We start from the raw sequence: 13,439 nt of genomic DNA, 5'->3' as shown, positions 1-13,439 counted from the left end.
TTAAGGACTTCATCTTGAGGTACATAGTCGATCCTTCTTCAATTTTGGGTGTTAATCCTTGAGAGCTAGGGTTTCTAGCCTATTTAGAGTATGATTGTTAATGCAATTGGCCCCTTCTTGTGCTGGGGCTGCGGATCTGGATCCAAAGAGGTCCAGAGATCTAAGCCCCTTGATCTTTATGGGGTTTCATTGGATTATATGAGCTTAGGGTGGCATATTGAGGCCATTTCCTCAAATAGAACCATAGGGTCTTTGCATGGGCATCAAGATCCAAACTTTACGTGTTTATTATGAATAAGGAGGGCAGATCTATGGGTTAGAGGAACAGATCTAACCTCAGGAGGTCATTTATGTATAAGCATGGCATGAACTCGCCGAGTCCCAAGAACAGACTCAACGAGTGGGGCTAGGGTTTCCTGTAAGTCACTAAGTGAGTAACTTGTCGAGTTGTTGGAATGCCTCGGTGAGTCAGAAGGGGGTAGAGGATTACAGGTGGAACTCGCCGAGTTCATAATTGAACTCGACGAGCTGAGTCGGGGTGGCCCCGCGATTCATGCCAGGTGTAACCCGTTGAGCAGGGGGAAGGATCGACGTGTCATGAGAGGCTAGAGAGATAGTGGACACATGCAGACTCGTCGAGTCACCCAAGTGCACTCGACGAGCCAGGTCAAAGTTTGACCATTGACTTTGTTGACTTTTAGGGATTGTTCAACAATGGGGTCTTTGAGTCAAGAGAGGGGTAAAATGGTCTTTTACTCATCTGAGGGTGCTAAGAGAGTGGTTCTAGTCTTGAGAGTTATATTTATGAGCGCATTTTACTTTATGTGATTAGGCGGAGGCTAGACTATACTGCTACCGAGTCAGGGATTTACCGAGACAGCTGAGGTGAGTCTTCTAACTATACTTTACCTTGAGTGGTAATTAGAGTTATATGAATGAGTTATTGTATTCTATTTATGTGATGTGTTGCACTGCATTATTTCTATGTGATTTATGCCATGTGTATATCAGAGTATATCAGAGTTAGAGCCAGAAGGTTCACAGAGCTAGGGCTAGAGGGTCCATAGAGTTAGTGCCCAAGGGCCCACAGAGTTATAGCCTCGAGTGGCTAGTATGTGTTTGATGGGTTTTGATCATAAGACATCCTATGTGCTCATACAAACCCTAATGCTCGGATCTAGGTTTCTCTATTGTACATGCAAGTTATCCTAGACTACAAACCCTAATTCTAGCATACAAGTGATCATATTAACATAAGAATAAGTTTATAATGTTACCTTGATTGTTATGTAGCAATAACAATCCCAAATCTCCTTGAATTGACTTTGGAAGGCTTAGAGTCACAAGTGTCACCCCTCTAATGGTTCACAAACACCATAAGCAAGAGGATGAAGAGGAGAGAGGTTGGAGGCTGCCTAGAAACGTGTGAAACCCTAGAAAGATCATTAGCCACGTTTTTTAGCCTTAAGGGGTCTTTATATAGTTGGGCTATTAGGGTTATCTAACAAGGAAACCCTAATTTGGATGCTTAAGCCCTAAGCAACCCATGGAGCCCTTTCTTTAAGCCTTGGACGATTTCATATGGGCTTCCCCAATAGAATTCGTCCACCTTATCATATAAGGCACTCCATGGCCCAAATTGCAATTATCTTATAATTACAATTCCAGTCCCTTAAGTTTAATTAATCTCTTTTAGTCACAAAACTAATTACTAATTAATTATTGACTAATATTAATTAAACAATATGATTTCTCCTTTAATATATTATTCTCATAATATATTAATAAATCATATTTAATCCTTTCTCTCCATAATTCATCCTATCAAGTTGCTTTGGTGAAGGCAACCCAAAAGGACCATGCACCATCGGGTCAAGTACATACCAAACTAGTTATGGAGTTAGACACTAATCCAACAGTCTCCCACTTGGATAAGTCTAATAACTATTTTGCGTATGACTTCAGATCCTGATCTGCAATCGTAGCTTTCCAAAGTCGCTGTCAACTCTGATCCTGTCAGATACGCATGTCCTTAGATAAGGGATCATATATTCCTCCATTCTAGATATCGTATGAGATATGATTTCAAATCATTCTCTTTGTACTATATCTCGATTTCCGATTTATGATGACTGAGTAATTGAACAAATCAAATTAGCCCTAGCCCGGGCGAGCATTCACGTTTGTCATCACTAAATCATCGAGGGACCCAAAGATATCGCTTTTATTCTAGTTTGAATAAAAGGAACGGATAAACTTTGATACAATGCTTGCTTGCACTCACTCATCGAATCACACACAACAATATGTTTTATAACACCAAGTTACTAGTGCGTTTTCATATTATCAATGTGCAACAGATTAGCAAGATACAACTCACACATCTCGGTTTCAAGAATATAAGATGTTATCGTCTCACCAATCACTTGTGATACAATTCATGAAGTGATCCAAGTGAGTGTGGGTTTAATCCAATGCTCAAATTCATATTCATAAGCACTCGTGAATGTTGCAGCAAACATTTGCTTATGTCTAATACTCTTTTAGACAATCCACACACCAATTCACGACAGTCTTCATTCATACCTACTTCCAACATATGAACGACTGTGGCCCGTTCGAATAATTTGACTGTTCTTAACCAATTAAATTATTCAGGAAGTCAAAACATGCAAAGTGAAACACAAGAATAATACTAATCCCATATGGCCTCAAACCTTTGAGTATAAATAAAACTCCTTTTATTTATCACCGTATCGATTACTCATTATTTGTCGTTTCAGGTAATCAACTTCTTACTTGAATTACAACACTTATCCCATGCTCCTAGCATGCACACAATGTTCACCTATGGTTCTTACTTTATGAAATAGATCACATTGAACACATTTCCAATCATTCTCATTTCACAACTCCAAATCCTTTTTCATAAGTGAAAGAATATCAAATTCTTGCTACTTATAGAATATGCTAGATTCTAACATTTTATGCAATGATTCTTTCGTAATGTCACTGCACGAAAGTCATGAAGACTATTGCCAATGATATTACAAAGTCCTCTATCGGAGATTGTTACAAGACAATTCCTTAGATATGATGTCTCTTACTCAAAGTACATTTCATTGAACATCCTTTTGCACAAAAGTTTCTAATCTAGACATAGATTTTCAATATTCAATTCCTAATATGGACACTCTTCCATAATTTCCATATGACAAATCATTCTTAATAGAATCTTATCTATTCGTAATAATGTCGATATGGTCCATCCAATATCATGCTTCCAACTACTCACAAGCAACCAATCCTCATCGAACTTTGGATTGTCCTTTGATAGTTGTATAATTATTTTAGTCAAAACCAATTCTAGTCCCTTTTTCCTCTAAATGCGCTAGATATTTGGAAAACTTTAGAATGGTCAAACATTAAAGCATTTGCAATCGATCCTATACCCGAAGCGTATGGGACATGATGCATAATGTTTTATTCGCTATATTCTCAAAATTCGAATTGTGAAAAGGAATGCCGTAATCATAATCGAAAATTTAAGAACACACTATGTATCTTTGACTAAATTTATCAACATTTCTCAAACTATCCTTTAGATTTGAAATGAAGCATAATATTCTCTCCCTTAATTATAGCAAAACAATTTTACAACCCTTACGACTTTGCAAGGTATAACTCTTGTTTTCTATAATTAATATTGCCAACTTGCAAAACCTTCCATAATAATCATACAATCATAACATTTATGCTCCCACTATCATGATGATTATTATAAAAACATAACACTTATGCTCCCACTAGCTTCGAAATGTATTCAAAACATCTTAACTTCCAGAAAAACAATACCTATTGAATTTCTTAAGTCCATGTTTCTAATACTTAATGCTTTGATAATCTTTTATCAAGGCCTCTTAAGCTTATACACCTTTGCCTTAGATAGCTTATATGTGTGTCTAAACAATTAAGACTAATTGCCAAACCTCACAATTCAAATCATGGAAAGGGATACCGTAACCATAATTGAATTCGAGAATGCAATTTTACAATCACTATCTTCTTAAAATCTTTCTTAGTGAAAGCATTTCCTCACAATCATTTTCATGAAGGAGGAAATCTTATGACACTTAGATTTTAATGGTGTATATGTTCCTATCCATGTGAATTTGTCAAAACCAAAGTTTACGACAAATTCAAACTCATATGGATCGAACTTTCTTAATCTTGATTTCTTGCCTTATGGTAGCACAGCTGCCCACCATGTCTTCCAAGTAGTTCAAAATGAGAACTCATAGGACTCACATGCATAATTAACTCAATTGGACCAACACAGAATCAAAATATTGTCAACACGATAGGTTGTAAACCTCAACTCGTGTGCTAGTGATGATTGATAAGGTTTATTTGATTTGTTCTTGAAACCTGTCAAGACCATTAAGATTCCCACTGACTCCTTGACATATAAGATTCTCTTGTCAATAAACATTTGTTGACAACCAAATATTCAAGAGTTAGTGTAGTTTTTATCAAAACACTTCATAAATTGGTCTTAGTTGGCCTTTGTCTTATCCAACACATCACAACTTTCCACATTTGATGAATGTTATAAACCTTCTTAATACAATCTTAACTTTAAGACTTGTTATTGGAGTGAAGTATGATTGACCTTTTGATTTAATCATTTCTTCAATTCTTGATTCCTCTTCTTAAACATATAATTGTACTAATACTTACTTAGAGGATCAATTGAGATATGGTTCTTAATCATAAAGACCTATCATAAAGCATAAAAGGTACTCTCCCTTCTTCTTAGAATGGAGAAACTTTTGTCTTTCTGCCTACTTGATTCTTATTCGTTTTGCTATTAATTTAAACCTTTTTAATCAATTCCGAGTTATGCTTAATCTTATAAGTATAATCATATTTATCATGACGAATATCTTTGTTACTTTTATGGTGGACTTGATCAACACGCAACTTTGTGTACTCGATCTCCTAGTCCTTCACTTGACACTTTGTCAATGAATTAGCCTAATTTCCAAATATGAAATTTCTCATTCATCATGCAACCAAGTTGCGTGATTCCAAATTTATGTCCAATTGAAATTTGGGTGATGAGAAACTCTCCCTATTTGGTAAATTCTCGACTTTTTCCATAAGAATCATATCCATTTGTTGAAAAAATATTCAAACATCAATTTTCATAACGATTTCATTGCAAGGAAGTAAACAAATAAATAAGTCAAACCAAAATTTATTTTATTTATAAAAGCAACGGAAAACATTTGTCCTTACAATGCAAAATCCATTGAAAACTATGTATTTCAAAATGAAAATTTCTAACAACTCTATTATAACTATCTAAGATCAAAATCTAATCTTCAAGTCCATGCGATCAAGATCCATTTCTTGTGATTAGATTCATCTTGCTCTTTCACCAAGCTTCCTTTCTTTTCACCAATCCTGCAAAACATTCAAATGCAATCTTATCACATCGTGTATTTGAATCAATGAATAGGAACTTAACGAAGTTAGATAGTGGATTTTACCTGAAGCGCAGTCATACTCTTTGACTCTCCCATCTTTGGAATTTTCAGGCTCTTCGGGCAGACTTCTATCCAACGCCCTTTCTCTTGGCAGCAAACGCAGGTCGGTTCTCCTAGAACGTCCTCAGAAGCATGGTCGGTTGACTTTCCCAACAAATATGCTCCATTGCTTTGCCAAATCATTTCTGATTCAGTAGCAATGAGCATGTAAGTTAGGTCAATGAGGTTGTCGTAATGATCCATCATATAATACTTTCTTTTGAACTCATTATATGATTCAAGGAATGATTGCAGAACCCAGTTTACAGCCAACTCATCGGGAAATGACACACCCAACATAATCAACCTATCGATATGTGATTTCATTCCTAGAATGTGGGCACACATGGATTTACCATCTTCATGTTTCATTTCCAATAGGGCCTTAGTGATATTAAACCTTTAAATTCTTCGATCTTGTGGGTTAGGGAGAACAATTTGAGGAGGTGGAGGAAGTGAAGCATGATTTCTTGTTCCTAGATCGAATCGTGGAATACCATCTTCATGTGGAATTCTTGTTCCACGGGATTTAGGAAGACCATAGTTGTCGAACTTTGACATCTATAAAATGGGAGAAACAAATTCAAGTTAGTTGATTGATTGATTGAGTCCTTAGTAAATCACCCAAATGAGATACTAAGGCTAGGACCCAACACAATACACTACAACCTAGAAAAGGGATGTCGTAATCTAGTTGCAGAATATTTGAAGGTAAGTGAATGACGATTCATTACTTTCCACCATGAAAAACGAAAAGAAATTTAAGTTTTAAAACTATGAAAACTCCTAGATCCTTTGAGATTCATTGAACATTTCAATGGCATGTTGAAATCTCGATATGCCCCTCTTGTTTGTGCGTGGGATGCCGAGGATCACAAAGCGGGTGTGAATAACCATACAAACTTACATGGTCCCCTCACATGTTACAATCACCTATTCGATGTGCCGGTAAACCACACACGCTCCACCGAACTATGACAAACATTGAGTCACCCTTTGCTACCTTTGCTTAGAACCATTTAGTGTCCCGGTAAACCACACACGCTCCACTAACGTCTTCGCAAGGGTACAAAGTGTAATTTCATGGAGTTGCATCAATTCACTTTTGCCTAAGTAAGTAAGATTGGGAATTTGAAAAACATTTAATTACTTTATATTTCATTATACTTATAATGGAAGGTCTCGTCCTATCCTACCTGTTCGGCTAACGACCCACCACTAGTCAAGAGTGCAGTGGGTAAGAGTGGATACCCATTCAATCACCATTTTATAGGCAATTTCCTTAAACACCCTTATAGACCAGCTTCGTGAATGAGGCCTACTAACGGTAAGACTGACTTTTACTCATACATATATATATATATATATATATATATATATATATATATATATATATATATATATATATATAATGTTAGACTTTTAATGTTATATATAGTATATGGTGTATTTTACACTTTTAAAATACTAGGTGGTTAAAAAAAATTAATAATTATACTTTTAATTCAATTAAATTTCAAACCAAAACTTTTATGGATTTATGAAACCTCTTTTAATTATACACCTTAATTAATTAATAAGACCATAAGGGTGTGAATTGAACTTTCCAAAACATTACTAGGGTTTTAGAATTTAACATTCCTAATTAAACTTTTAATCAACTTTTAAATTCCAAAACTTGAGGGTATGTTTTGAAACATTTCAAAACATTAGGGTTTAGAATTTAAATATACATCAAAATCAAATTATTTAATCAAAATTTAAATTCCAAAACTTGAGGGCAAGTTTTGAACCTTTTTCAAAACATTAGGGTTTCAACTATTTAAATTTCAAAACAAAAAAACTTTTGGGTTCAAATTTAAACTATAAAACCTAAGGGGAAAAATATGAAACTTTTCATAACAACAAGGATCAAATAACAAATAATTCAAATTAACATTTAATCACATAATTATCCATATTTCATTTATTTAATGATTTCTTGCAAAACAATTTATCAATTTACTCAAAATAATTAATCAATTATCACATAAGGAAACAATTATCTTATTAATTGATAAATATCTTCAATTAGATCAAAATTATAGTCAAATATATCATATAATCGGATTAATATTGATCTAACATGATAAGGTAACTATCCATAAGCAAAAATAGCAAGAAAACCCAAGATAGCCTCCATCTGACGAGTTGACTCGTCGAGTCTGCATGGACTCGGCGAGTCCAGCCTCCAAAACACCAAAAATCGAATTTTTTTGAACATGTAATGCATCAATACAATAGAAACTAGTCTAGGCTCTGATACCACTTATGGGTTTTGGTCATAAGACATCCTATGTGCTCATACAAACCCTAATGCTCGGATCTAGGTTTCTCTATTGTACATGCAAGTTATCCAAGACTACAAACCCTAATTCTAGCATACAAGTGATCATATTAACATAAGAATAAGTTTATAATGTTACCTTGATTGTTATGTAGCAATAACAATCCCAAATCTCCTTGAATTGACTTTGGAAGGCTTAGAGTCACAAGTGTCACTCCTCTAATGGTTCACAAACACCATAATCAAGAGGATGAAGAGGAGAGAGGTTGGAGGCTACCCAGAAACGTGTGAAACCCTAGAAAGATCATTAGCCACGTTTTTGAGCCTTAAGGGGTCTTTATATAATTGGGCTATTAGGGTTATCTAACAAGGAAACCCTAATTTGGATGCTTAAGCCCTAAGCAACCCATGGAGCCCTTTCTTTAAGCCTTGGACGATTTCATATGGGCTTCCCCAATAGAATTCGTCCACCTTATCATATAAGGCACTCCATGGCCCAAATTGCAATTATCTTATAATTACAATTCCAGTCCCTTAAGTTTAATTAATATCTTTTAGTCACAAAACTAATTACTAATTAATTATTGACTAATATTAATTAAACAATATGATTTCTCCTTTAATATATTATTCTCATAATATATTAATAAATCATATTTAATCCTTTCTCTCCATAATTCATCCTATCAAGTTGCTTTGGTGAAGGCAACCCAAAAGGACCATGCACCATCGGGTCAAGTACATACCAAAATAGTTATGGACTTAAACACTAATGCAACAGTGTTATGTGTGGTATTTTGGGGAACTCACTAGGCTTTATGCTTACAGTGTTATGTGTTATGTGTTTCAGGTACCAATGATGATCGCGGGAAGGCACCAACATGATCTGTACACACACCCGCAGAGTTTATTATGATTTGATCTTGGGAAATGTTTTGTGAACAATGATACAATACAATGAGATTTTATTAAAGAATGGGTTTGGAAAATGTGTTTTGAAAATGTGAAAAATTGTGTTAATTTTTATGGTGCCCATACACCCCCTGAGAAAAACCCAAACCTCCATAGTGAGCAAAAGAGGGAAGGAAGCTTATTTTGAGTTATTTTTTTAAAGAGAGAGCAAGGTTCTTCAAGGACCAAGGAGGAAAGGCTAGTGGATCCATTTCCTCTCCTTCTCCATCTTCATATCTAGGTAAAAAGTTCTTACCTTCCTTGTTGATTGATTAGATCCCTTGATTGTGAGATTTAGGGCTTGTATCACTTTCTTGATGGGGTTTTGAGTGCATCAAACCCCTTTGTGAGTTTGTATTATTGATATGGACCTTTTGAGGTCCAGAGAGTTCGAAAACCTGAAGCCATAATTAAGTAACCATGGAGTTTTGTAGCTAGGAGGCAATAACTGAGTTTTAATGGAATATAGAGCAATGTATACCATGCATGGACATCAAGATCAGTACTTTATGTGACTTTTGGGTATTAGGAGGCTAGATCTATGAGCTATAGTTACATATCTGGCCTCTGGTGACCAAATGAGAAATCCGATTGAGTCAACTCACCGAGCCTATGAGACGACTCGAAGAGTTGGAACGAGTTCGACCAGTACCCTTGACCCAGTGATAACTCGTTGAGTTGGGGGGTCAAATCGACGAGCTGAGTAAACCTTAGGAATTACTTTGAGGATACGATTGGACTCGGCAAGTCACATGGGTGCACTCAGCGAGTCAGGTCAACTTTGATCATTGACTCATATTGACTTTTGTTGACTTCGTTAGTGGGTCAACTAGGAGCATCTGGGACCATGGAGAGGTAAAATGGTATTTTACCCATCCCTAGGGATTCAAAGAGAATAAGGGGACTTTAGGTGTAAAAGAGTAAAAGAGAGATATTTATTGAGATGCTTATCTAATGTGTTAGGTGAAGGCTAGTTCGGGATTACCTAGTGCGTGTCTATTCCTACTAGCTATGAGGTGAGTCTTCTCACTATACTTTACCTAGAGTGGTAAATATGTGTGACCATAGGTTCTTTTGTGATTGCTTGAGTTATGCTTGTTTGTATGATATGTAATGTATGATATATTATTTGCTACTTTTACCGGACCAGAGGGTCCAATGAACTATGAGGCCGGAGGGTTCTCAACCAGACCGGACCAGAGGGTCCAACGAGCTATGGGACTGGAGAGTCCCAATCAGACCGGACTGGAGGGTCCAACAAGCTGTGGGACTGGATGGACGCACTGAGACACATTGGCTATGGTGGGGTAAAATGATATTTTACGCATCCCAAGGGATTGAGAGAGAATAAGGGGACTTTAGGTTTAAAAGAGTAAAAAAGAGATATTAATTGAGATGCTTTTCTAATGTGTTAGGAGAAGGCTAGTTTGGGATTACCCAGTGTGTGTCTATTCCTACTAGCTATGAGGTGAGTCTTCTCACTATACTTTACCTAGAGTGGTAACTATGTGTGACCAAACGGTCTTATATGCTTGCTTGAGTTATGCATGTTTGTATGATATGTAATGTATGCTATATTATGTGTTACTTAGACTGGACCAAAGGGTCTAACGAACTATGAGGCCAGAGTGTTCTCAACCAGAACGGACCAATGGGTCCAACGAGCTATGGGACTGGAGGGTCCCAATCAGACCGGACTAGAGGGTCCAACGAGATGTGGGATTGGAGGGTCCCACTGAGACACTCTGACCAGAGGATCTTACAAAGCTATAGCCTCGAGTGGATAGTTATTTTTGCATGGTATTTTGGGGAAGTCACTAAGCTTCATGCTTACCATGTTATGTGTTATGTGTTTCAGGTACCTCAGAGAACTACGGGAAGGCGCTGGCTTGATTGTACACACACATACACTCATGAGTTGGAGATTTTATTTATTGTGGATCCTGGAACTGTAAAAAAACTACTTTGAAATATGTTATTGTTGGATAAGGTGTTTAAGTCCATAACTATTTCTGGTATGTACTTGACTCGACCAAGCATGGTCCATTTGGGTTGCATGGCACCATGCAATTAGATAGACTAAATGAGAGAAATAACACTTGTGGTTTATTAATATATTATAAGTTATAATATATTAATAGTATTATTTAATTAGTTTGATCAAGAATTAATTTAGAATTAATTAAATGATCAAAATATAACTAATTAAATATATGAGTTGATTATGTAAATCATCCATAACTTGTATAGTGGGCTAAGAGGCTCCATGGATTATCATGTTAGGATAAACCCAAAGGATGCTCCATGGGATTTACAAACCGGTGGGTCATGGAAATGAAGAGCCATGACACATTAGGGTTTACATGGTCTAACCCTAGATGTGTCACACTATATAAAGACCATATCCTCCACCAAGATCGGCTACACTAAGAAACAAGAGGGCTAGAGCCGATTTTGCAAGTGTAAGATTCTCTCAAAGTTTACTCCTTTGCATTTGGTGTTGTGTGAAGCATTTGAGGCATCACACTTGGGGTGCTAGGCTCACAAGGTTTCAAGGATCATAATCAACAACAAGGTACCTTTACTATCTTTCACTCAAGTTAAAAATGTTCCCCATGTATGCTAGATAGGAATATAACCTTGGAATTCAAATTTGCATGATAATTAGATAAACATAGATCCAAGGTTATTAGGGTTGCATGTATACTTAGGAAGTGTTAGAATGCTCAAAACCCATCAGTGGCATCAGAGCCTAGGCTTGTTTGTTGATTTTTTGTGCAGACTGCTTGAAAAAATCATTTTTCTGTTTTCTGCTCGTATAAACTCGACGAGTCCATGAACAAATGCAAGCTACTCGTCGAGTATGTTCATGCACTCGACGAGTAGAGGATGCAATTTTCATAATTTCGACATTTGTTGCTGGAAATGGACTAGAAACGTTACCCTAAACTATTTTGGTGTATTAAAACTTATTTTAGATGGTGGAATGTTTATGCTAATCCATTTACAATGGCAATTATCAAAATTACAAGTTTTTAAGTGTAATTTTTGATTCTTGAAAGTTTTCATATTCATGTTCTTGAACTTATGAAGATTAGATGATCATAGGAATTGCTTGTAACCTTCATGGTAGTTTAATTCATGATCATAATGTGTTTTAATGGAGTCCATAACTTGTCATCAAGTTATGGAAAACCAAAAGTCACACTTTCATTTAAGCCATTAAAAGAACACAAGAGTTATAAAAAATGACGACTCTTCATTTTTATTACTCAATTAATTCATAAGTTATAAGAAATGAAAAGTTTTGAAAGTTTACAAAACTTGCCCTCAAGTTTTGGAACAAGTAAAGTCACTTAATAAACTTTATTTCCAACCCTTAGAATTTTAAAAGTTAAAATTCAACCCTTATACTTTATAATATTATAAGTTAATAATATATATATGTATATATAACGACCCAAAAATACGACCCAAAAATTTCATTTTTCAATATAATCAAAACCATAATATGAGTATCATAACATAAAAAAAAAACATACGCGATGCACCCCAAATCATAATAAAATACTGTGTGGAAGACTGTATCATACTATATCAAATCCAAAACAACTAAAACCATCCCCAGGATAAAAGCTAAGCTGTGGTGTGTGCGATGCTATCACCCCGAGCTCTTCCCTTCGCTTGCGGAAGTACCTGAAACCAAAACTGAAACTGTAAGCACGAAGCTTAGTGAGCTCCCCCAAACTACCACATACCATACAATAACATATAAACACATATTGGGCCTTGCCCATTGCATCGGGCCGAAGCCCGAAAACTACATCGGACCGGAGTCCGGAACTGACTGGGACCTTGTCCCCTGCATCGGACCAAAGTCCGGAACTAACTGCATCGGACCGAAGTCCGGAACTGATTGGGACCCTGTCCCCTGCATCGGACCAAGTCCGGAACTAACTGCATCGGACCGGAGTCCAGAACTAACTGCATCGGACCAAAGTCCGGAACTGACTGGGACCTTGTCCCCTGCATCGGATCGAAGTCCGGAACTAACTGACTGAGCATAGCGTAGCATAACATAGCAACTAGCATGAACACATATACTGCATACTACATCGGGCCGTAGCCCGGAACACCTAACACATAACGCATAAAACATAGCACACAAATCTTGTCTGAGCCACGAAGGCATCAAACATACTAGCTACTGCATCGGACCGAAGTCCGGAAACTACTGCTAACTGAACGGGCCGGCATTGTGGCCTTAGACCCGTCCCTACTGGAAGGAAACTCACCTGAACTGGCTGAACTTGCTGGTGATCTCACTAGCTGCTTCCCGACAACTCACGGAACTCCTGCTCCCCTTGCTCCCCGAACTACCAATATCAATGCAACACTGAGTCTAACTGACCCCTGAAAGGCAATCAAGTCCACCCTGGTCCAAAGCCAACCTTCCAGGTCAACCCTACTCGCCGAGTCACCCTACTGACTCGCCGAGTTCAAAATGATCAGATTCCTTTCATTCACGACTCGACTCGCCGAGTCAGTCCATGACTCGCCGAGTCCACCGA

Source organism: Lactuca saligna, chromosome 5 (genome assembly GCF_052625555.1).
Source record: "Lactuca saligna cultivar CGN05327 chromosome 5, ASM5262555v1, whole genome shotgun sequence".
Lineage (NCBI taxonomy): Eukaryota > Viridiplantae > Streptophyta > Magnoliopsida > Asterales > Asteraceae > Lactuca > Lactuca saligna.
The sequence above is the reverse complement of the archived record's forward strand: the minus strand, read 5'-3'. Positions refer to the sequence as shown.